General features: G+C 43.9%; 1 protein-coding gene across 1 annotated transcript in view; it reads left to right on the top strand.

The window, feature by feature from the left end:
* LOC122788732 overlaps positions 1-22188 on the top strand; it is a 1291644-nt gene that overhangs the window by 171140 nt on the left and 1098316 nt on the right. The window contains exon 2 of the mRNA XM_044055624.1: positions 6770-6814. The gene's annotated coding sequence lies outside the window, so the exon portion shown is untranslated. The remainder of the gene's footprint in view (positions 1-6769; positions 6815-22188) is intronic.

Here is a 22188-nt window from a genome sequence, read left to right as displayed (position 1 = left end):
TTGGTTGATTAGGGCTCTCAATGAAGAAGCCAGTTCTTGTTGGAAATGGTGCAAAGTACATCCTGGGATACTATCCAGTCCCGTAGAAGCTGTGTTCTTTGCCTTGGATAGGGCTTGTAACACTTAATCTACGGAGATGTGAGGTGCTGGACAAGTATCAGGAATGGTGAAAGGGCCTTTGGGTGGGACGGGTGAAGTTTGTGCTAAATCTAAGCAGGATCAGTGCAAGTGATGCTGTTGAGTACTAATTCTGAGCAAACCTGGGCTTTGCCCTGGAGGTTCCTGATGTAACTGAAGACTTTATGGTTTCCCTTTGTTATGGAGGCTAGTTTCTATTCATAATTTGCCTTGGAGGTTTTCACTAGTGATCTAATTTGCTTGTTGAGGCTAAGGAGGAAGTTTTTCCAATTGGGAATTTGTTCCCTTTTACCCTTGGGCAACAGTTTTTCTTTTTTTTTGTAAAGCCTGTTGATAGTATGTCCACCAAACAGGCTGGTTTCCTTTAGGAGCACGTTTTAGTTCTATTGGGTATGGCTGTGTGCATGCAGTTGTACAAATGCTTGTGTACTGCATTGGCCTACTGTTCAGCATACTTGTCTGTATCCTTTGAGGGTGCGGTGGTCTGAAGCCACAGATACCCTCCCTTAGGAGGTTGTAGTCAGCTTTTGAGAAGTTTTTTAGCTTGATTATGGCTTGGGGTGGGGGGTTGGGTGGGAGAGAAACTTCGAATGAGGTAGTCCGATCTGGTCTCAAGGGAAGAACATACTATGGGAGTGGTGCATTGGTCACCCATGTTGGTAAGAACCAAGTCCAGAATGTTCTCCCCTTGTGGAGGATGAGACAAGCAGGTCTAGTGCGGTAGAATTGATGAAGTTGAGGAATCGTTGAGTGCATTAATGCAAGAATAGTTCGCCCAGTCTGTGGTGCGGTGGTTGAAGTCACAACTGATCAGGGTGTTGGGGGGGGGGGGTTACCTTGATGGAGTCTAATAGATCCAGTTAAGAGTGGGTGTAGTCATGGTGGGGGGGGGTCTGCAGCTAGCTATAACTTGGGTGGGTGTCTTGCCAACTATCAGTTTTAACAAACTATCAGTTCTAACCAGGCTTCTTCGTGTTGATGATTCCTTTTGTTGGGTGTTGGTATTCAACTAACAGTTTTACCTGGAGTAGTTCCAGTGCATCATGCTTGCAAACCAGTCTGGAGGTTTGCCTGTCCTTAAGCAACATAGACACCACCCTTAGTCTTCCCGACCTCATTTTGGGGTCGGAATGTGTGGAATGAGGTGTAACCTGGTAAGGCAGGGGTGCTGTCCGCAGCCCTGAACCAAATTTCCATGACCACACAGCCATCAGCATTTTCCAGTGCAAGGAGGACCTTCAGTGAGCCTGTTTTCAGGATAAGGCTCCTAGTGTTAAGCAGCATGGCCTTCAATTTCCTTTTTGACAGATCTTTTAAGTAAGGTTTGTCTTTGGGACATTGCCTAAAAAAAGGCACAGTGGGGGCGGCGAGAGCCTTGGCTTGCATCCAGATCCCCAGTGGTGATGGGTGAAGGCCATGTCTGACAAAGCATTAAGGCCTGTATACTGTCATCCCAGGCATCCAGATACTGGATCTCTTCTGAATAACATCAGAAACTAAGCTAATTGTTGAAGTTAATCATTTTTTATTGGTATTGTGGTATCATTCTTGGTGAAGGTAGATTGCTGCTTGGGGCTAGGATCATACCTGCCTGGAACACGTACTCAAGTGTTCAATCATGGCTCACTTCCTGTAGTCCAGGGAGGTAAGTCTCAAGTCATTCAACATGTACAATGACAGTCATACTTGTACTTGTGCAGAGAGTTAAGTGATTGCAGGATGTGGTGGATTCTGGCACCAGACAGACAACTGACCATGACCCTCTCCTTGTCGAGCCTGGTGAGGGGGACATCGGTGTTTCAATTGAGTCATCAGTGACTAGTGTGTTTAGTTTATTAAGTCTTGTGGGCTGTGGTTTGTTTTGCTTTATGGGCTGTTAGTGAGACACTGGTGTATTGTCTGCGGGGTGTGATATGTTCGGTGTTGCATGTGGAATGTGTGTGTTGTAGGTCTCTGCTGTTTATGTAAGTTTTTATTGAACTTTGCATAGGTGGGTGTTTGGATGTGCTTGACTGAGTGGCGGCAGTGTTGGTGCTGGCAATCTCCATATTGTCAGGATTACTGACTGGTGTGAGAACATGGACTCCAGGTTACTGATGTGCATGCATTTCTCGCAGGTGGAAGTATTGCATGCTAGGATAAGAGGGTCATCAGAAAACATGAGGAAGTTGCTGCACTCAGTATGCCCATGTCATCCAGGTTGCCTGGAGAAAGTGTAGGGAATTGTCCAGTGTTCAGAATGCTTGGGCGGACTTATGGAGGGAGGGTTTTGTTAAGGGTTTGTCAATAGTGTAGACTACAAGAACCATAAATGTGAATTGACTGGCCTGAAGCACAAATGCTAAGATCAAAGCTAAAAATGCTTAGAATAACCAATAAATTTAATTAGGCTACTAACAAGCAGTGATAAATGCACCAGAATAAAAGCACTTAAACACTTAAGAGCAAACAGCAAAAAATAAGGTAAAGTATGAAGAACACAATTACAAAAAACAGTTGAATAAAGTTTTTTTTCTTTTAGGTGGAGAGGGAGGAAACGGAATATAGTTCAAAATAAGGGAACTAAGGGGATTGGCCTTCCCAAATGATCTCCCTCTACTTAGTATGCTAAGCTGATGAGATAGGGCAGGTAGGAGGGTTCAGAGTCCAAGTAAGGGGGTAGTCCTACCCAGATCTCACTGCACTATGTTGAGTGATCAAATGAGATTGGACTGGGAATCTTGACCAAAATCAGATTTACAGTAGGGTCGAGCAGTTCCAAAGCCATCAAGTTTAAGACTACACCTACACTTGGGCGGGAGGGCAGGAAAGACATAGTGCAGACAGCAGGACTAAGACAATAAAGCAAATATAGAAATATAGCACAGTGCAAATCTTTTTAAAAAAGGTATACTTACCAGTTTGGAATATCGGATGGATAGGTAATAGCATCCAATTCAGCCAGGAGAATTTAGCTGCATCAGTTCTGCACCAATTCAGACATGAGATCAGAAAGAAACATGCTTCTGCTAAGCTAGTTCTCCAAGTATTGGGCAAAATGTCTGCTTCAGTTGTCATTTCCTTAGCTCATCTCCACATGAGAATTCTTCAATGGTTACTTCTGACACTGGTCAATTCTAGATCATCCAATGACACACGATCATAACTCATTCATGCAGAAAGTATCAATGGTGGATTCACTCTCCTCTGGTATCTCAGGTCATCCCTCTTATTCTTCCTCAACCCCAAGCCAGTGACCACGGACAATTTCCAGATAGGGTGGGGTGCGTTATCTGGGGAAGACTGTTCAAGGCATGTGGCAACAACACGAGGCCCATTTCCATTTTCCAGGAGATGAAGGCTGTGCTTTTGGTGTTGCAAGCATTTCAAGAGACTCCGTCTGGGAATGATAGCAATTCATTCAGACAACATGCCTGTGACCTGGTGCATAAACAGTCGGGACCAGATGTTGTTGTCCCATTTGTCAAAGCCCTAAGTCTGGCAATGGGCAACATCTTCCAACCATTTTCTGATAGCAACACACATTCTGGGGAAATCCAACGTAATACACAAATTGAGCAGAGCCATATTGTGGCTTCACGGGTGGTCCCTCAATCAAGAAGTTGCGGAAGAGATCTTCCAAAAATGGGGTCAGCTTTACTGTGACCTTTTTGCTTTGCCCACCAATATGAAATGCAGCAACTACTTTGCTCCAATTCCCCCTCCAGGGGAATCCCCAAGGGATGCACTTGTTCACAGTTGGCCCCTGGGACTTCCTTATGCCTTTCCTCCAATTCCACTAATCCCAAACTTTCTGCTGAAAAGTTTGTTGAAGACAACAATTGTCCTCTGTTGGCTTCAACAGAAGTGGTTTCCCTTCCTTCAGCCTCAAGTTTGGGACAAACCATGGCTTCTGGACCCTGTTCCAGATCTTCTGACTCTGCCATTTGGGATGGTTCATCCCAATCTGAGCAGTTTCAAATTAACAGCTTGGCTGCTCCAATTCCCCTGTTTGCCAGGTTTCCTTTCCATTCATTTCCAGTCGCACATTTTATCTTCTCATAAATCATCTACACGTATGCTGTACAGAGGGAAATGGACGAGATTTGTTTTGTGGGCTAACATTAATCAGATAGACCCCTTTACTGCTCCCATTCATTCTGTAGTAGAATTTTTGGCTAAGCTTTTCAGTGAATGTGCTGCTGCAGCCGCTATCAAGAGTTTAGTTGAGCTATCAAGAGTTTAGTTGACAGCAATTTCCAACTTTCATATAGGAGAAAAATGGGTATGGTATGTCAAAAGGACTTTGTAAGGCATTCCTGAAGGGAACTACAATGCTAAGACCCCAATACAAAAACACATCCCTGCCGTGGGATCTGTATTTTGTATGGTCAAATATCATTCCTCCCTTTGAGCCATCTGCTACCCGTGACTTAAAGTATCTTTCTTGGAAAACACTCCTCTTGGTAGCCATTATCTCAGGAAGGAGAGATTCAGAATTGCAAGCTTTATCTGCCAAGCCACCATAGCTGGTGTTTCGTAAGGATGGGATTTCTTTGGGCAGAAATTAAGGGGGTTAGTGCGAAAAGTTGTCTCTGAAAGTAACCTTCATCAACCTATCAAGTTACTGGTTTTCTTCCTAAATTTACAGAATAAGAGAATACTCATTACATCCATGGGCATTCATAGGCAGTTGCATTTCTACGTACATAGAACTGCAGAAATCAGACAATCAGATCAGCTGTTTCTTGCTCTGACGCTGGGAAAGGCTTACCAGGGCGATAACTACTTCTGCAGCTTTTCAAGCTAGGCTGCATTTGAATAATATCTGTGCTGCAGCAACGTGGACAAACCCACATACTTTTTTTATTCATTACAAAGTAGGTTTGTCCTCCAGAAGTAGAGCATTCTTTGCTTTTGAAGAAAATTTTCCCCATGAGCCACCCAAGAATAGGATAGCATGGGACACGGTTCCACCAGTGAGAATAAAGGTGACTCTGACAACATCACATAAACAAGTTATATATTTACCATAACGTTATATGTGTATTGTCCATTGCTGCCTTCTCGCAGCCCACCCCCATAACCCTTACCTGTACTCCTGGAAGACAGAGTAGCACTAATTGGATATTGTAGGACTTGATAGCCTCAGAAACCACTTTTCTGTTAAACTATGAATAGCTTTATCTCCAATACTAGTTCTCATGGGCAATCAAGATTTGAGGGAGTTGGGGAGCTGCATTATGGGTAAGGTAGCCCACAAGCTTTGCTGAAGGCCTCGAGATTTTGTAAAAGGCTGAGACTGATCAGATGGAGTGGATTGGACCCCCCCATTGAGAATAAAGGCCAAGATGGACAACACACATGGAACGTCATGGTAAGTATATAACTTTTTTAGTCTCTTCCTACGTATCCTTGGCTGCCACACCAGAATCATTTTTAGTCCATACTCATAAGTACTTCATTTTGTCATGTCCCCATAAGTATGGATAAATTTGTGTAGTACATAATTTACCGTGTTGCCTTTGTTTTAGCTTCATTAAGTTAGTTTGAAATGGTCTCAAAATATTCAACTACACTAATGTCCTTTTCTTGCTTTATCAGGTATAAAATGTGCAAGTAGAGCTAGCTTTTCTTGACTGCCATGCCAACTATCCTTGCATTTCTGAGTCCCTTATTTTCTTTGCCAGTGGTTGTAAATATAATGCAGATAAATGGTAGAGGACACCCCTGTCTCATTTTGCTGCTCAAGCAGAAACTATTGGAGAGCAAACCCACTCACTTTAATTTTTGCTTCCGATCACACCTATATCCTCATCAATCACATGATTTTATCAAGGAATTCAAATACTTCCATTTTCCTGCTCATGGAGACCTAACTTAATTTATCAAATACTTTCTCTGCATCAAGATCCTCCAACAGTGGTATTTTCTCACATTCTGCTCCTCTCTGGATCATCCTTGTTCTGTTCATGTCAAAAGTATAGTGTTTTTTGGCAGGGCATTGTTGCTGCCATGTAAGTTGGGGTTAAGTATTTTAGGAGGACTACACATCCACTAGAGTCTAGACTGTTTAATTTGAGGATGATCATATACAAACTATGCAGCATAACTACTACTTGTGGGAGAAGTAATGTATATGTATGGTTTTAATACCTAGGTTATTGCTTTTTCATTAGTATAGTGGAGAGGGTGACAATAGCTTAATATAAAGACTGGCAATGATTTATCTTCAGGATTATGGAGACTGACTTGTAAGCATTATTGGAAAATAACCAGTACAGTTTTAAAATGGTCTGTTTTTAACATTTGTTGCACAATTGAAGAGCTTAATTTAAGATTAATTTTTTATAAAATGTAGAACCTAGCAGTTTGTGTACAGTACTATGCTTATGCAGTTTTTCAGATTTGATCTTCTGCTCTGAAAGACTTTCTCGAGCAATTCTGTAGCTATTAAATAAGCTCAGATGTTCAAGGACTACAGTTTAAGGATGCTTCTCTTTTGAATTTGTATTGGTATGCTATGGGTTATGCATACTTTAGTACTTGTTGGTTCTGATATTGGCCACGTGTTTAAATTCCCAAGACATATATTTAATGTTGCAGTCCTATTCCATGATTTTACAAGCATTTTTTTTTTTTTTTTTTACAGAAATCAAACGATTACAGACTTCTTTTAAGCAGTCTCCAAGTCCAGGTATGTAATCCTTTGCCTTGGGTTGTAAGACATTTGCTTCATTTTTAGTTTTAGCACACTGGAGTATACATCTAGTACTAAATAAATTGCAGCTAGATTAGCTACAGCATGAATAGATCATCTTGAAGGTTGATATTAGGATATTCATAACATCTTTAGTTTACATGATAGTAGGGGTGGGGGAAAATAGATTTTTTTTTATCCTCTGTTATAATTTTGTTCTGATGTCTTATAAGGTACCCTGTTTAGCTATGATATGGGGCAAAGTTTTGTACTATTTTTTTCAGCATTTGCCATGTAGGGGTTGTTTTCATTTGGCAAGTCTTTTTTCTAGTTGAGTAGCAAAGAGAAAAATATTTTTCCTTATGTGATTTTTGTCATACGTCTGCCATGAGCTTTTGTAGCTCTTGCCATCTCTCACCTACACACTTCCTTAAATTTTAATTTCCTGTTCCTTCTGTGTTCTAAGTGAATTGCTTCATTTTTGGCAACACCTGTTTTTATTAGCCACAACTTTAACTTACAGTTGTGCCAGAGCTTTTTGTTACTTTAGATGTGGAAGAAGACACATGGAGATATCTATCTTGTTGACTGCTTGGCCCACCCAGTCTTTCCATTTTCTTGCCCTACATATTTTTCCTAGGTGTTTTCTTGCAGCACTGTAGTAATTGGGCACATACTCTCCAAAGTCAGTATTATAAAGCCCCTGGGCAAGTGCAGTGCCAGTCTTAACTGCTGCTTACCTGTTGTAATACAAACAGTTTAACACTTGATGGGGAAATTTAGTTTGCTGAAACGGTCCAGTATTTTTATATTGTATTGAATCATCTGGTTAGTGACCTTATTGGGTTATGTACAGGATACTCTGCAGATTCTGGCATCTCTGAATGAATTTGGTATTGTGCATGCTTGTTTCACTATATGTAAAGTGTGCATTTGGAGGATATAATATGCGACTTTAGGAGGGACTGGAAAAATACACAATGGCTGTTTGACTAAGTTGTGTACACTTAATGTCCATGTAAAAGAATAACCAGTCAACAGGGCAGAATCCAATGAAGTCAGTTCCAAAATTTAGTAAAACAGGCTACAGAGCATGGCTAAGGGAGGATTGTTGGAACTTGACTACAGTCTGAATGACTCTGCTTCCTTAGCATTCCTGGACCATGTGGATCGCATGCTACAAAATGGAAGGTAATCCTTTACTCAGTGCCGAGCATGTGAGTGTGGACTCTGCAGCTGAGCAGACTGACAAGTTTTGATATGTTCATGGAAAGCTTCAGCAGGGTGGAAATTAACTTCAATTTTAAATGCCTGCAGTGGCAAAGGCTGTCTTCAGAATCTTGTTTTTCACAAAGTCTTACAAGGGGTATGAGAGAGTTAATGCCCATGTATGGGAACCAGTATCTGGTCGTCTGAGGATTTGGCAAGTCTTGAATCTTGAACTGGGGTTTAATTATGCAAGACTGATAATTCAACACGAAGTCTTTAGTGTCAGCTGTTTTACAGAAGCTTAACTCCAACTTTGGCAAGACTGACCGTTTTACAGCCTCTGTGCCTTTTAAGAGTAAATGAGATGATCTCTTGGATGTAGCTACTTTTGATAAGTGCTTGGAGGATGTCAAGTGCAAGAAATTAGGAAGAGATTTTGCTGATTTTCAAAATGGTCATACATATGCATGTTGAAAGACTGAATTTTCGAAATGACCTGTTTTGAATGAAAGGAAGGGGTACTCTTAGCTATGCCGGTTTCTGAGCTTAGATGCTGGTGAGTTCTGCAAATGTATATTCAGGCCACATGAATTCCACGTGTCCCCTCCCCCACCCTCCATTGCAGGTGAAGGGAGTTTACCAGCAACAGGGACTTTGAGTGATGTCAGGTACTTTCTCACTTGCCAATCCGCCAGCATTGTTAATTTAGTTGGGATGGGCACTTTTTTTACATATGCATCCACTCGAACCTTTGCCTGCCAAAGAAGAGTGCGCTCACACAGCAAAGGCAGACAGGTGGACTTGAGACTTGCTGTACGGAGCAAGATTCCACAGACTTAATTGTGAACATATCCACAGTCATTTTAACAAATTAACAATGACAAGTGTTGAGACTTTTATTTCCAAAGGCTCTTTGTGTGATGTACTCGTAAACTTTATTATTTGTCTGGAATATTTTCATTGAAACTGATGAATGGTTTTAACTCGTGTTCAGAGTGATGTGTATAGGAGACCCAGTCAGCTTGTTCCAGTAAATCCATCATTGGTTGAGACTTTTCTGAAACTCTGAACAAGATATACGCGAGTTGTTGCAAAGCATTGTAGCAATTTCTTTAACCTCACTGAATCACAGTTCAATGCTCACATTGATTTATCTTTGGAACATGTGCATATTAGACCTACTGACGGATGTGCCATTGTTGTGATGGACACTTCCATGTGCATTGTGTGTAGTATTCTATCTGATGGTTTCACTTGTGCTGTTTGCTCTAAATCTGAGGTAGATAATTTATCAGGAACATGTTCTACTTGACATTTGCTGATGGAAGGTGATATTACTAAGGAAGTGTTTGAATATTTTTTTGGTAGTGTATCCTACAATCCCCATACTATACGGCCTCCTTAAGAGAAATCTTTGGAGACCAACCCCCCCGATGAGGTCTGTTTCCGGCCATGGTTTGGCAACTTAGTCCCTATCTATATTTTTTGAAAAGCAACTGTGACCAGTACTAAATACTCAGCACTGTCCTCAGACTTCAAGCATTTTTAATATTGAGTGGTCCCGTACCAACAGACATTTTTCTTTTGGTTCCAATCGACATGGTATCACTTTTGAGGGATTTCCCAATGATTCACTGAATTTGTTACTCTCTGAATGATTACAGTGCAGAATGTAGTCATCTGATTAGCTCACTTTATTTGATTTTGAGTAATGTATTCACCTTTAGTTATGAGCTTTACATACAGAGGGTGGGCGTAGCTATGGGTACATTTTGTGCTAATAGCTGTGCGAACCCAGTGTTTGCTTATTTGGAGATGCTTTAAAAAGTTTGCTCTCATTAAGGACATAATACATACCCTACTAGGCTAGGTTTGTGGATATTTTTTTTGTATGGACAGGGTCCATGTCTGTGCTACATGATTTTGTTGAATACCTGCAACAGACCACTCAGTGTTTGTTTTTACCCCTACGTTCTCTCCTGAGAATATTGAGATTTTGAATGTTGGTAGTCAATATATTAAATGGTATTAAAATTGATTAAAAAAATGTAGTACCTAACAAAGGCAGAGCATGTACTCAACACAATCCTAGGAATGTTTTGAAAAGGCAATTTCTTAGATATACCAGGCTCAGTGCAGCTGATGAATGTATGGTATCTGCATTTGATGAGCTAGCAAAAGATTTTAGCATTGGAAGTTAAACAGCATGAGATAGATGTAGCATGACAAGGGACTCTTCCTAATAGAAATGATCAGACCAGACCATATTTTTCTCAAGAATCTGAGGCTAAGAGATCTGGGGTGTGCTGAGGAGATGTTTTGAGAATGAGCATTACTTTCTCCAATGATGATGGCTCTATTTGTGATATTAAAAACATTGGCATATTCTTGCATGTGATGGAAATTAAATTATCTTGGGTGAGGTTCCTAAATTTTGTTTTAAGAACAATGCTTCTTATGTTTTGCAATAAACCTTTTCATAAGAAATCGAGGCTTACCAACAGGGTAGGAACTCCTCCTTGCAGAGACTGTAATTTGTCAGTTTATTGAAACTAGTAAGTTTGAGCATCCTGAGACCAAGCATGTCTATAAATTTAACTTTTTTGCAAACTGTAAGAACTGTAATTTTGCGTATTTAGCAAGCTGCATTATTTGAAAGTTTTGGTAAAACTAACAGAACAGTGAAAAAAACTTGCGTGAACACTTTTGACTTCTGTAGAAATAACATGAATACGTTTTCAAGATTTTCTGGCCACTGGGCATACTGTTATGTTTTTCTTTTAACTTAATGTTGGCATTAGAGGCGGTGATGAAACAAAAACAATGTACTAAAACTAAATGGATCTTATAATTGCAAAGTCACAGAAGGAAGGGATTAAATGAGACTCATCCTTTAAGACCACATGATTGGGTAACTTCTACTTAAGAGGTAGTTATGAAACTGTAAAAGTAGGATTCTATTCCTGTTTTTATTAGATCTGAAACAGCACCTGGATAGCTGTTAAAGCACTTGTTTCTCTTCTGTTTGTTTTTTAACATTTTTTGCTGTTTTATTACATTTTGGAACTGACTTCATTGGATTCTGCTGTGTTGACTGATTTATTCCTGTACTTGGATTATTTGATTTGTTTAACCAGTGTTTATCTGCTTGCCATGGTTTGCTTTTCTCACACAATGTCTGAAACATTGGTGATTGCTTGCATGTTTTAATGGCATAAATTGCTATCAGCATACATGGACTGTGATGAACACACTGGCTCCAACATTCCTTTTTGCTTATTTGGCATTTGAATTTTATGGTTTTCATCATAACCGAGTGTGTTAAATATTTTGAATAGTACTACACTTCACCACCAACCCACTTAACTGAATAAACGACTTGTAACTTCAACAAGGTGTGTTATCATTCCTCCCACAGGGAAGGCACCAGTGATTTTTGTCTGGTGTGTAGTCCTTTATTCTTTCTTTAAAAAAGGGATTATGTAACCACAAAAGGAAAACATCTGAATTGAAAAAACACAATATGTTAAGTTGTCTATCTCGCCTTCATTCTTGCTGGATGGGTTCGGAGCCGACCTCGGCTCCGACTCGGCCACTCTAAAAGCTCGAGAGTTGGTTCCACCGGCTCGAGGCTCCCCTTATATCCCACAATGCTAGGCGTGAGTTACCTCAGATCTCGTTTGCCGCTACAGAGATCGAGGTGTGTTTTCTACCGGCTCCAGGTTAGTGAAAGTTAGACTAGTTTAAATTCTTTAGACTTAAGCTAGCTTAGTGTATTTTTCTTTCCCCTTAGTGTAGTGGATATTATCCCTTCTACCTTTTATCCAGCCCCCTTTTTTCTAAAGAACTTATAGTTCTTTCCCAAAGGCCTTCGGGCCCTTCCTTCCCTATCCTTAGGGTGTGTATGTGTTTGATTAGGGAGTTTTAACTTAACTTACCCTTTAGTTTAAATAATTCCCTTTAAACCCCTATCAGTGTAATCTGTGGGTGTGTGTTTTCTGTGTGTGATTACACTTCGGTTCCTTGAGTATGTCCAAGGATACAAAGGTCTCAGGCTTCAAGAAGTGTGACTCGTGCTGTCAGAAAATGTCTCTGACAGACGGTCACACTTGTGTGTATTGCCTGGGACCTTTACACCTGCAGGACTCTTGTGCTGTATGCCATGGCTTCAGCCCTAGAGTCCTGCAGGAGAGAAAAAATAAACTCATTTTAAGGGGTTTGATTAAGCCTGAAGGTTCCCTTTCTGTGTCATCGGGGAAACCTAAGGCTTCCAAGACCTCTGCTCCAGCTTCAGAGTCGAGGCCTAAGGCTTCGAAGCCTACTGCTTCATCGGCTCCGGCTGGAGCCGATGAGTCTTTGACTGCAGTATCTGTGGTTTCCTCTGCTCCGGCCGGAGCCGAGGCATTAGAGATTCCTGGGTCAGCTCCGATCAGACCATCGGAGCCGACATCTAGAAAGAGATCGAGGTCACCGTCCCTCGACTCCGTTCATTTGGCTCCAGCGTCTCCCCTGCTGTCTGAACGGAGCCACAGATCTTACTCCTCCAGGTCATCGAGGCTCTCCGATCACGACCTCCAGAGGGTAGTGAGTAGACTTTTGAAGTCCGAGGCACTGGCCCAAATGCTCCAGAGTCCGACTCATCAGTCGATGCCTCAACTTGTTCCTATAAATATTCCTCCTCCAACTCCTTTGAGCTCGGAGCCGGGGCGTCTCGGGACCGAGACTGTGGTAGTGTCGGAGCCAATACAATTGTCTTCGGTTCCGTCGTCGGCTCCGATTTCTTCTTTTGAAGAATCTCGGCGCCGGGCTTCCCTCGTCTGCTCCGAGGGGGTGAGTGGCATCGGACCCTTGTCCAACCCCCCTCTCCCTCTCGGTGCTTCAGCGCTGGTGAGTTCGGCTCCGACATCGGCCTCGGAGCCATCTCTGTCGGTGCTGAGGGAGGTTCTCAGCTTCTCGGAGCGGGGACCTCTGGCTCTGCCGGACAGGGGTGCGTTCGAGGTCATGCGGAGTGTGTTGGAACCTTGTTCGACTCCACAGTCAGCTCCGTCCGCCCCTCCCTCTTCGGTGCCTTTGGTTATGTCTACTCACTCCCTCATCCCAGACCGCAGAGAGCCAGCTCCTCAAGAATCCCCTGTGGGGATCTCATCCTCTTCCGAGGCCTTCCCTGAATTGGCAGGGGAGCCCCCTAGGAAGAGAAAGTGTAAGAGAAAGCACATAGACTCACCTGAGTCTGTCACCTCTGACACAGATTTAGAGGATTCCGAGGGTTCCCCACGTTCCCCTTCTGAAGATGTCTCTTTCGCAGACATTCTAGAGATCCTGAAACAGAGGGGAAATTGGCCAGCCCTTAACCCTTCGGAGGATGAATCTGTGTATCTTGAGGTGTTTGGCTCTCGCCCTTCCACCTCCTGGGTGTCCCCCCCTTTGATCCCCTCATGCAGGTGGTTGCAAAGAAGGCCTGGACGGCTCCTGATTCAGTGGACCTTACCCCCAGGAGACCTTCCAAATTTATAACAGCACCAACTGACAAACAATTTCTCACAAAAGGTGATGTTCTTCATCTCACATTGCTGCAGTCCTTACACTTGGGTAGTCCGCTGTCCTCGGTCGGCCCGAATATCAAAGTACAAGGCTGACGTCGGTCAAGGCGCATTAGACTGACATCAGGACGTCGGGGTACAAATGCGCATGACCGACGTCATATCCTCAGTCTTTTTTTGCCGCATGGTCCGATGCAGAAGCAGCGTTGCAAGTGCCGTTCGGCGTTCTGAAATTTTTCGAATTCGGAGTTTCAGACAGAGTCAAAGTTGGCTAAGTACCCGTTAGAATATTTTAGTTTTTTCTTGCCTCAGTGGTTTACCGGATGTCAGAAAAAGTGAATAACTGTATTTCTTGTGGGAAACAGATACCGCATAGAGATTATCATACTTTGTGTATTCCTTGTTTAGGGCCTGAGCACGACGTTGTTGGGTGTCGCTTTTGTGCTAGGTTTAATAAGCGCACTATTAAGCGAAGGTTAGATTGTGCCAGGTTAGTCTTCGAAGCGGTGCAATTATAATATGCCGTCGGATGCTCCGGCGTCCGCTTCTTCAAGAAGCACAAGGACAAAGCAGCTAAGCCCAGGCAAGAAGAGCCGTCCGCACGGACGCCGGTTCTTTAGAGGTGTCGGTGGAACCGGGGGTTCCGCCGGAGGTCTCTTTGGAGTCCCAGGGGGAGACTTTGTTATTGCAGGATGTGGCCTCTCAGGAGGCAGGTCAGGCTGAAGGGGCTTCTCAGGTTACTGTACTCCCCTCCCTTCCTAGGGTGGTTAGGCCCTCTCCTTCTGTTTCCAAGGCTTCTCCCAGGGGAAGGCCAGGTTTAGCTTCAGTTGGTGTCACTCCTAGTTCTTCAGGATCTGTGCCCAAGAAGCATATGCTTAAAATGGCAGAAGATTTGATTACTTTGATTAGAGGTTCTTTGCCCCCTCCTGATAAGAGACCTAGGGTGGAACCTGAGTTGGAGGGTTTTGAGCAGGCTTCGGATGCTTCAGAGTCTTCGGCTGAAGACTTGCAGGAGTATTCTCCTTATTCTGATTCTGATGTGGATGATTCTACTCCTTCTGCTTCTCCTCCTGAGGATTTTTCTTTTTCAGAGACTCTTCATTCCATGAGGGAACATTTTAAGTGGGAAGGTCAGGACTTCTCTGATTCCAGGAAAAGGCTTAGGGAATTTTTGTTTTTACCCCAGCATAGGCCTTTGGCTATACCTCCTGTTATGGATGTTGTGGAAGATGTGTTTGCAGAGGCTTCTCTTAATCCTGATTCTTTGCCTCCTGCTCCTGTTAAACCGGATAGGTATTACAGGGTGCCTGAAGCTCATAAATATCTTTAAGAGTCCTAGGGCGGACCCAGAAACTGTTAGTCAGGGGCCTAAGGGTGTCAAGGCTTCTGTTGTAAAAAATCCGGTTCCTTCAGATAAAGAGGCCAGGGCTTTGGATAGATGGGGAAAGAAAGTCTATACTTCTTCCACCCTAGCTATGAGGGCTTTGAATTGCCAGTTTCACATGTTGAAATACCAAAACTATCTACTTGCTCAATTGAAGTCTAAGGTAGATGCTCTGGCGGAAGGTATTGAGTGTAAGGAGTTACAAGATTTGGTACATGTTTCTGAACAGGTGGGTAAGCATTCTTTGCAATGTGGTTTTGATGCTGTACAGGCCTCGTCTAGGGTGGCTGCCACTGGGTCAGTTCTTCGCAGGCACGCCTGGCTGAGGGATCAGAATTTATCTGACCATGTTAAGACAAGGATTTTAGATGCTCCTTTACAGTCTGATGTGTTTGGTTCGCCTGTGGAGGCAGTCTTAAAGAAAATGGAAGACAAGGCTAAGTCTTTGCAGACTGTTAAAGATTTTTTGCAGGTTCAGCCTCCGAAGTTTAGTAGGAATTGGCCTGCCAAGGGGTGGATGTATCCTTCTTATGATTCCCAGTCTAGGGGTAGATCTAGACGTGGTAGGGGCAGAGCTCTTGGCTCTTTCAGGCCTAGAACAGGGAGCTCACCTGCACAGTCTTCGGGTGAGGGCAGGGGCCAGTCCTTTCGTAAACAGACCCAATGACCTACCTTTTCAGCTGCCAGAGCCTTCTCGTCTGGCAGTACCTTTGGGAGGAAGGTTGGCACTTTTCAAGGAAAATTGGAGTTTAATTACCCAAGACAGATGGGTATTGGATATCATACACCAAGGTTACAGGTTTTATTTCCATACCTTGCCTCCTTTCAAAGGCATGCCAGACGTTCCTCCTCAACAAAGAATAGAGGCTCACAAACAAATTTCTCTGCTACTTCAAATAGGGGCCATACAGCCGGTCCCTCTGCCAGAAGTGGGCCTGGGATTTTATTCTCGCCTGTTCCTAGTACCAAAGAAGGGGAACACGTGGAGACCAATTTTGGATTTATCTATCCTCAACACTTATCTGGACATTCCCAAGTTCAAAATGTTGACGTTACAACAGCTTTTACCTCTGCTGGGCAAAGATCACTGGATGGTAACTCTGGATCTCAAGGAGGCTTACCTTCATGTTCCTATCAGACTGAGTTGCAGGAAGTATCTGCGTTTTCGGGCTGGGACCTCTCATTATCAGTTCTCTGCATTGCCCTTTGGCTTATCTACTGCGCCCAGAGTGTTCACGAAAGTTCTGGCTCCAGTGATAGCTTTCTTCAGGCTAAAAGGAATACAGATTTATCCTTATTTGGACGATTGCCTGATTCTGGCTCAAGGAAGGGACGAACTTCTTCATCATTTGCAATATGTGATAGCAGTGCTAAGATGCCTGGGGTATTCTGTGAACGAAATTAAGTCCAGTCTAGTACCCTCTCAGGACATGTGCTTTCTGGGTGTAAGACTGAATACAGCATCCCAGATGGCATTTTTGACCCCGGACAAACAAAATAATCTTTCCCTTTACTTCCATCAATTGTCTCATCAGTCCAGGCTGACTGCAAGGACAGTCCTTCAAGCCTTGGGGTTCATGGCATCTTGTATTCTGGTGCTTCCCAATGCCAAACTGCATATGAAGAAGCTACAATGGTATCTCAAAAATGTATGGACACAGCACTGCCAGGATTTGGACACTGTCATTCAAATAATACCTTGCATTCAAAAGGAATTTTTGTGGTGGGCTCAGGAATGTCACCTAAACAAGGGACTCTCTGTGACCCGGCCAGAGGCGAGTCAGATTCTAACGACAGATGCCTCAGACCAAGCTTGGGGAGCTCATCTAAATGGAAAGTGGATACAAGACACGTGGCCTGCCAGACTACAACATCTACATATCAACTTGAAGGAGATGTTAGCAGTCCAATTTGCATTAATAGCTTTCAAGGATTTACTTCTTCCAGGGCAGGTGTTGATTCTAACAGACAACACAACTGTCATGTGGTACATCAACAAGCAAGGGGGAACACATTCTTATCCTCTATGCAGGCAAGCAATGATTCTATGGGAGACTGCTCTCAGTTTACAGCTAAATCTTCAGGCAAGGTTTCTGCCGGGAGCACAGAACTCCTTAGCAGATGAATTATGGATCCCCACGAGTGGAAATTGGATCCTCATGTATTTCAGAAATTGACAGTGTCATGGGGAACTCCAGACATAGATCTGTTCGCTTCTCCACTAAACTACCAGCTACCAAAGTTTTGCACAAAAAGGTTTCATCCCTCAGCCTGGAAAGTGGATGTTCTTTCTTTCAATTGGAGCAATCTTCATGTGTATGCCTTTCCACCTCTGCCTCTCCTCCCAAAGGTACTCCTAAAGGTCAGACAGGACAAGCCAAAGATGATTTTAATAGCTCCAGATTGGCCTCGACAGCACTGGTACCCATTACTGAGAAGTCTGGTACGGGAGCCTCCATGGCCTTTGCCTTCGATTCCACACCTGCTGTCTCAGGAGAACAGTCATTTACTCAATGTCAAACTTCACTCTCTTCACCTAACAGCCTGGCATATTAACAGCCTGGCATAATCTGTTTTGAATCCTGGAGGGTCTCAACTTCCACAGCAAGTTTTGAATGTTATTTTGGAAGCCAGAAGGCCTAGTACAAGGAAAGTGTACGCAGATAAATGGAAGAGATTTTTATTTTGGAGTGCAGCAAAGGAATTTGATGTTTCTGAGCCTAATTTAAGTGTGGCTCTTCAATATCTTACTGAGTTACTGGACAAAGGTTTGTCCTTCTCTTCTATTAAGGTTCATGCTGCAGCAATTTGTGCTCACTATGACTGTGACCCACCATTGTTTTCTCATCCTTTGTTCAAGCAATTTCTTAGAGGGGCAAAGAATATAAGACCCCCACGTAGAGCTCCTACTCCTGCTTGGGATCTCAATTTTGTGTTGGAGAAACTCACTCTACAACCTTTTGAGCCTGCAGCTACTGCCGAGTTGAAATATTTATCATGGAAGACTGCTTTTTTGTTGGCCATTACCTCTGCAAGAAGGGTTTCTGAATTACAGGCCCTTATGGCGGTTGAGCCTTTCTTAATTTTCCATAAGGATAGGGTATCTTTGCGTACTAATCCTTCCTTTATGCCTAAAGTGGTTTCTAGTGTGGCTTTAAACCAAACTATTCATTTGCCTACCTTTTATGCAAATCCCCAGAATAAAGGGGAAAAGATTTTGCACACTTTAGATGTACACAGGCAGTTGCGATATTATTTGAGCAGAACTAAAGGGTTCAGGCAGTCTCAGCAGTTATTTGTTTCTTTTGCTTTAAGTTCTCAGGGCAAGCCTGTGTCAAAACAAACTATTTCTAAGTGGATTGGGTTTTGCATTGCTTTCTGTTGTTCCCATCATGGTAAGGAGATTCCAGCTGGGATTAGGCCTCATTCCACTAGGGCTACTGCCACTTCGACAGCTTTTTTAAGGGGGGTGGCAACTACAGATATTTTGGAAGCAGCTACTTGGAGTTCAGTGCATACTTTCTCTAAGCATTATCACCTTCCACTTTACTCTAAATCTAGGGCTGGTTTTGCCACTGCTATTTTACAGGGCATTTTGGCAGCTCCTGCGGCTTTATAATTTTGCCATCCTCCCTTACCTCTGCTTTGGGATTCTACCCAAGTGTAAGGACTACAGCAATGTGAGATGAAGAACATAGTACAGTTTTGTACCTACCATAAATGTAGATGTTCGAAGATCCACATTGCTGCAGTCCAATTTACCCTCCCTCCTTCCCCTCTGTAGTTAGAGGCGGTTGTGTGGGTTGGGTTGTAAATATTGTATATATTGTACATATTAGTGCAAGGGTGGTTGGTTGTTTGCTGTCTTTTGGTTTTGACCTTTCTTTTTAGGGTCTTCTGACATCTGGGGCAAGAAAAGACTGAGGATATGACGTCGGTCATGCGCATTTGTACCCTGACGTCCTGATGTCAGTCTAATGCGCCTTGACCGACGTCAGCCTTATACTTTGATATTCGGGCCGACCGAGGACAGCGGACTACCCAAGTGTAAGGACTGCAGCAATGTGGATCTTCGAACATCTACATTTATGGTAGGTACAAAACTGTACTTTTCTGTGGATGCTATGGTGGTAGCTGCTGCCACCAAGAAGGAACTAGCTGATCCTTCAGTGCCTGTTCATCCCCCTAACAAAGAATCTAGGTCTATGGACAGGTACGGGAAGCGGATGTTCTAGTCAGTGACCTTTGCTATGCGTTCGCTGAACTACCTATGCCATTTTACTCGTCTTCAAAGAGACTCGATCAAAGAAGCGAGTGACATGTTGAAGGATCCTACGGCTGCGGGTTTTCAAGACAAGATGAACACTCAGCTGGCTACCCTGAACTCCATAGCTAACTGCTCCATGCGCCTCCTTTCTTATGCGGCTGATGGAGCGAGCAGGGCCGCAGGGACAGGTGTGGCCTTACGCAGGCATGCCTGGATGCGGCTATGCAACTTTGCGGACCCCTTTAAAACGTCATTCACTAATTCCCCGTTTGATGGATCATCTCTTTTTGGTCCTCAAGTGAAAGAAACCTTGACTAGGTGCGAGACGGATGGCAAGACTCTTTCTGCCGTCGGAGTCCCTTTTTCTACTCCTCCTAGGCCTTACCCCAAAGGCCAGAAAAGTGGAAAAATGTGGTTCCGCAAACAATCTCAAGGGACTTCGCCTGACGCACAGAGTCTGTTCCCCGCCAGAGGCAGAGGGGGGAACAACAATGGTAGACGTCGCCCTAGAGGCAGGGGGGGGGAACAACAATGGTAGACGTCGCCCTAGAGGTAGGGGGGGCCCCGCAGAACCAGGGCAATCGAGAAACCTTCTCTGATAAGCCCTTTCAGCATCCCTGAGGTGTTGCCCGACTGCCCACCTTCGGAGGCAGTCGGGGGAAGATTGTCACTGTACCCAGAAGCCTGGCTATCCCTGACTCAAGACAAATGGATACAGTCCATTTCCGAAGGCTATTCCATTCCCTTCGTTCGCATTCCAAACCAATCAAAAAAATCCCTTCCAGATGTTCCACCCGCTCTAAGGGATCTTGCAGCTTTGGAAATTTCAAAGCTGCTTGCAAAAAGAGCAATTCAGCCAGTTCCAGCAGACCAGCAAGGATCCGGAACCTACTCCAGGTTCTTTTTAGTTCCAAAGAAAACAGGGGACTGGAGACCAATTTTGGATCTCAGTATCTTGAACAAGTCAGTCAAGAAAACAAGATTTCGGATGGTCACGCTGCAGTCCATCCTTCCCCTATTGGGAAAGGGAAACTGGATGTGCTCTATAGACCTTCAGGATGTACTATCACATAAAATGAACAGATGCCCCAGAAGATTCCTCCGCTTCAGGCTGGGAACCAGTCATTTTCAATTCAGGGCCCTGCCCTTTGGTCTCACCACTGCCCCCCGGGTGTTTACCAAATGCATGGTAGTGGTAGCTTCTCACCTGAGACGTCAAGGATTCCAGGTGTTTCCATATTTGGACGACTGGCTCCTCACAGCTCCCACCAAGCATCTTCTAATGGCCAGGGACTACACCTTTCGCATTTGTCAAAATTTAGGCATTTCAATAAATTGCGAAAAGTCTGTTTTGTCGCCTTGTCGTACTATTACCTTCATAGGCGCAAATCTAGACAGTCAACATGTCTGCGAGACTAACAGATCAGAGAATAACAGACATACACAAACTGGTCTCGCTCCTCTTCAGCAGCAACAGAATCAAAGCCAGGTTCTGAAAGTGTTGGGAATTATGGCGGCTGCCATACCGCTGCTTCCATTAGCCAGATTCCACATGAGAATCCTTCAATGGATGCTCTTCACGCAATGGTCATACCAGCAACTTCCGATGTCCCACACCATTATGATTATGCAAACATGCAGAAATCCTCTTCTGTGGTGGATGTCTTCCTCTCAGCTCTTATTGGGAAGACCCTTTGTTCCTTCCCCTCCGGTTGCTACTCTGACAACGGACGCCTCCCTGATCAGGTGGGGGGGGGGCATTATCAGGGCAGAACTGTCCAGGGCACATGGCAACCAGACGAATGCCACTTGCACATAAATGTTCTAGAGATGAGAGCAGTGCTTTTAGCGTTGCAAGCCCTTCAAGACTCTCTTCCCTTGGGAACGATAGCAATCCAGACGGACAATATGTCTGTAGTGTGGTATATCAACAAACAAGGCGGAACCAGGTCCTACCCCCTGTGTCTAGAAGCGCTCAGACTGTGGCAATGGGCGATTTCTTCTCAGCGGTTTCTGATAGCAACGCACATCCCCGGGAAGTCCAATCAAATCGCGGACAAGTTGAGCAGAGCTATCCTCATGCCTCACGAGTGGTCTCTGAAAGACTCTGTTGTGAGAGAAATTTTTCTCAAGTGGGGTCAGCCTTGCTGCGACCTTTTTGCTACTCCCCAAAACAGCAAGTGCAGAGATTTCACCCTATTCCCTTTACCAGGCCAGCCCAGCAGAGACGCTCTAGTCCAAGTTTGGCCCCGGGGACTTCTGTATGCATTTCCTCCCTTCCCACTAATCTCTCAAGTGATGCTGAAAGCTATCGCTCAGAAGGCCTCGTTGATCCTCATTGCTCCTTACTGGCCTCGACAGGTTTGGTTCCCCTTTCTACATCATTTTCTGTTGGAGCGACCTTGGCATCTGGACCTAGTTCCAGATCTTTTGATCCATCAGTCGGGTCAGTTTCATCGCTCCCTTCCCTCTCTGAACCTCACTGCTTGGTTCCTCCAATTCCAACCTTAGCCAGGCTTCCTCAAATATCTCACTCTGTTCGAGATATTTTGATAGCTTCCCATAAATCTTCCACTCGAAAGATTTATTTGAGTAAGTGGAAACGTTTCGCCTATTGGGCTCAAGGAAGGGACATAGATCCTTTCACTGCTTCCATCCAAATGGTCCTTGATTTTCTAGCTGAACTCTTCCATGCAGGTTCATCTCCTTCGACTCTTAAAGTTCAATTGGCAGCTATTTCTAACTTTCATGTGGGCATTTCAGAGTCTGCCATAATGTCCCACAAGCTTTGCAAAGCCTTTTTGAAGGGAGTTTTTCTACTCAGACCTCCTATAAGAAATCCTCCTCCTCCTTGGGACCTAAATTTAGTTCTTAGTTCTTTGATTCTTTCCCCTTTCGAACCTGCAGCCTCCTGTTCTTTAAAATTGCTATCATGGAAGACTCTTTCTGGTAGCTATTACTTCAGCTAGAA

The sequence above is a fragment of the Protopterus annectens genome, chromosome 14.part0 (genome assembly GCF_019279795.1).
Source record: "Protopterus annectens isolate FY-2018-M chromosome 14.part0, PAN1.0, whole genome shotgun sequence".
NCBI classification, from domain to species: Eukaryota; Metazoa; Chordata; order Ceratodontiformes; family Protopteridae; genus Protopterus; species Protopterus annectens.
The sequence above is the reverse complement of the archived record's forward strand: the minus strand, read 5'-3'. Positions and strand labels throughout refer to the sequence as shown.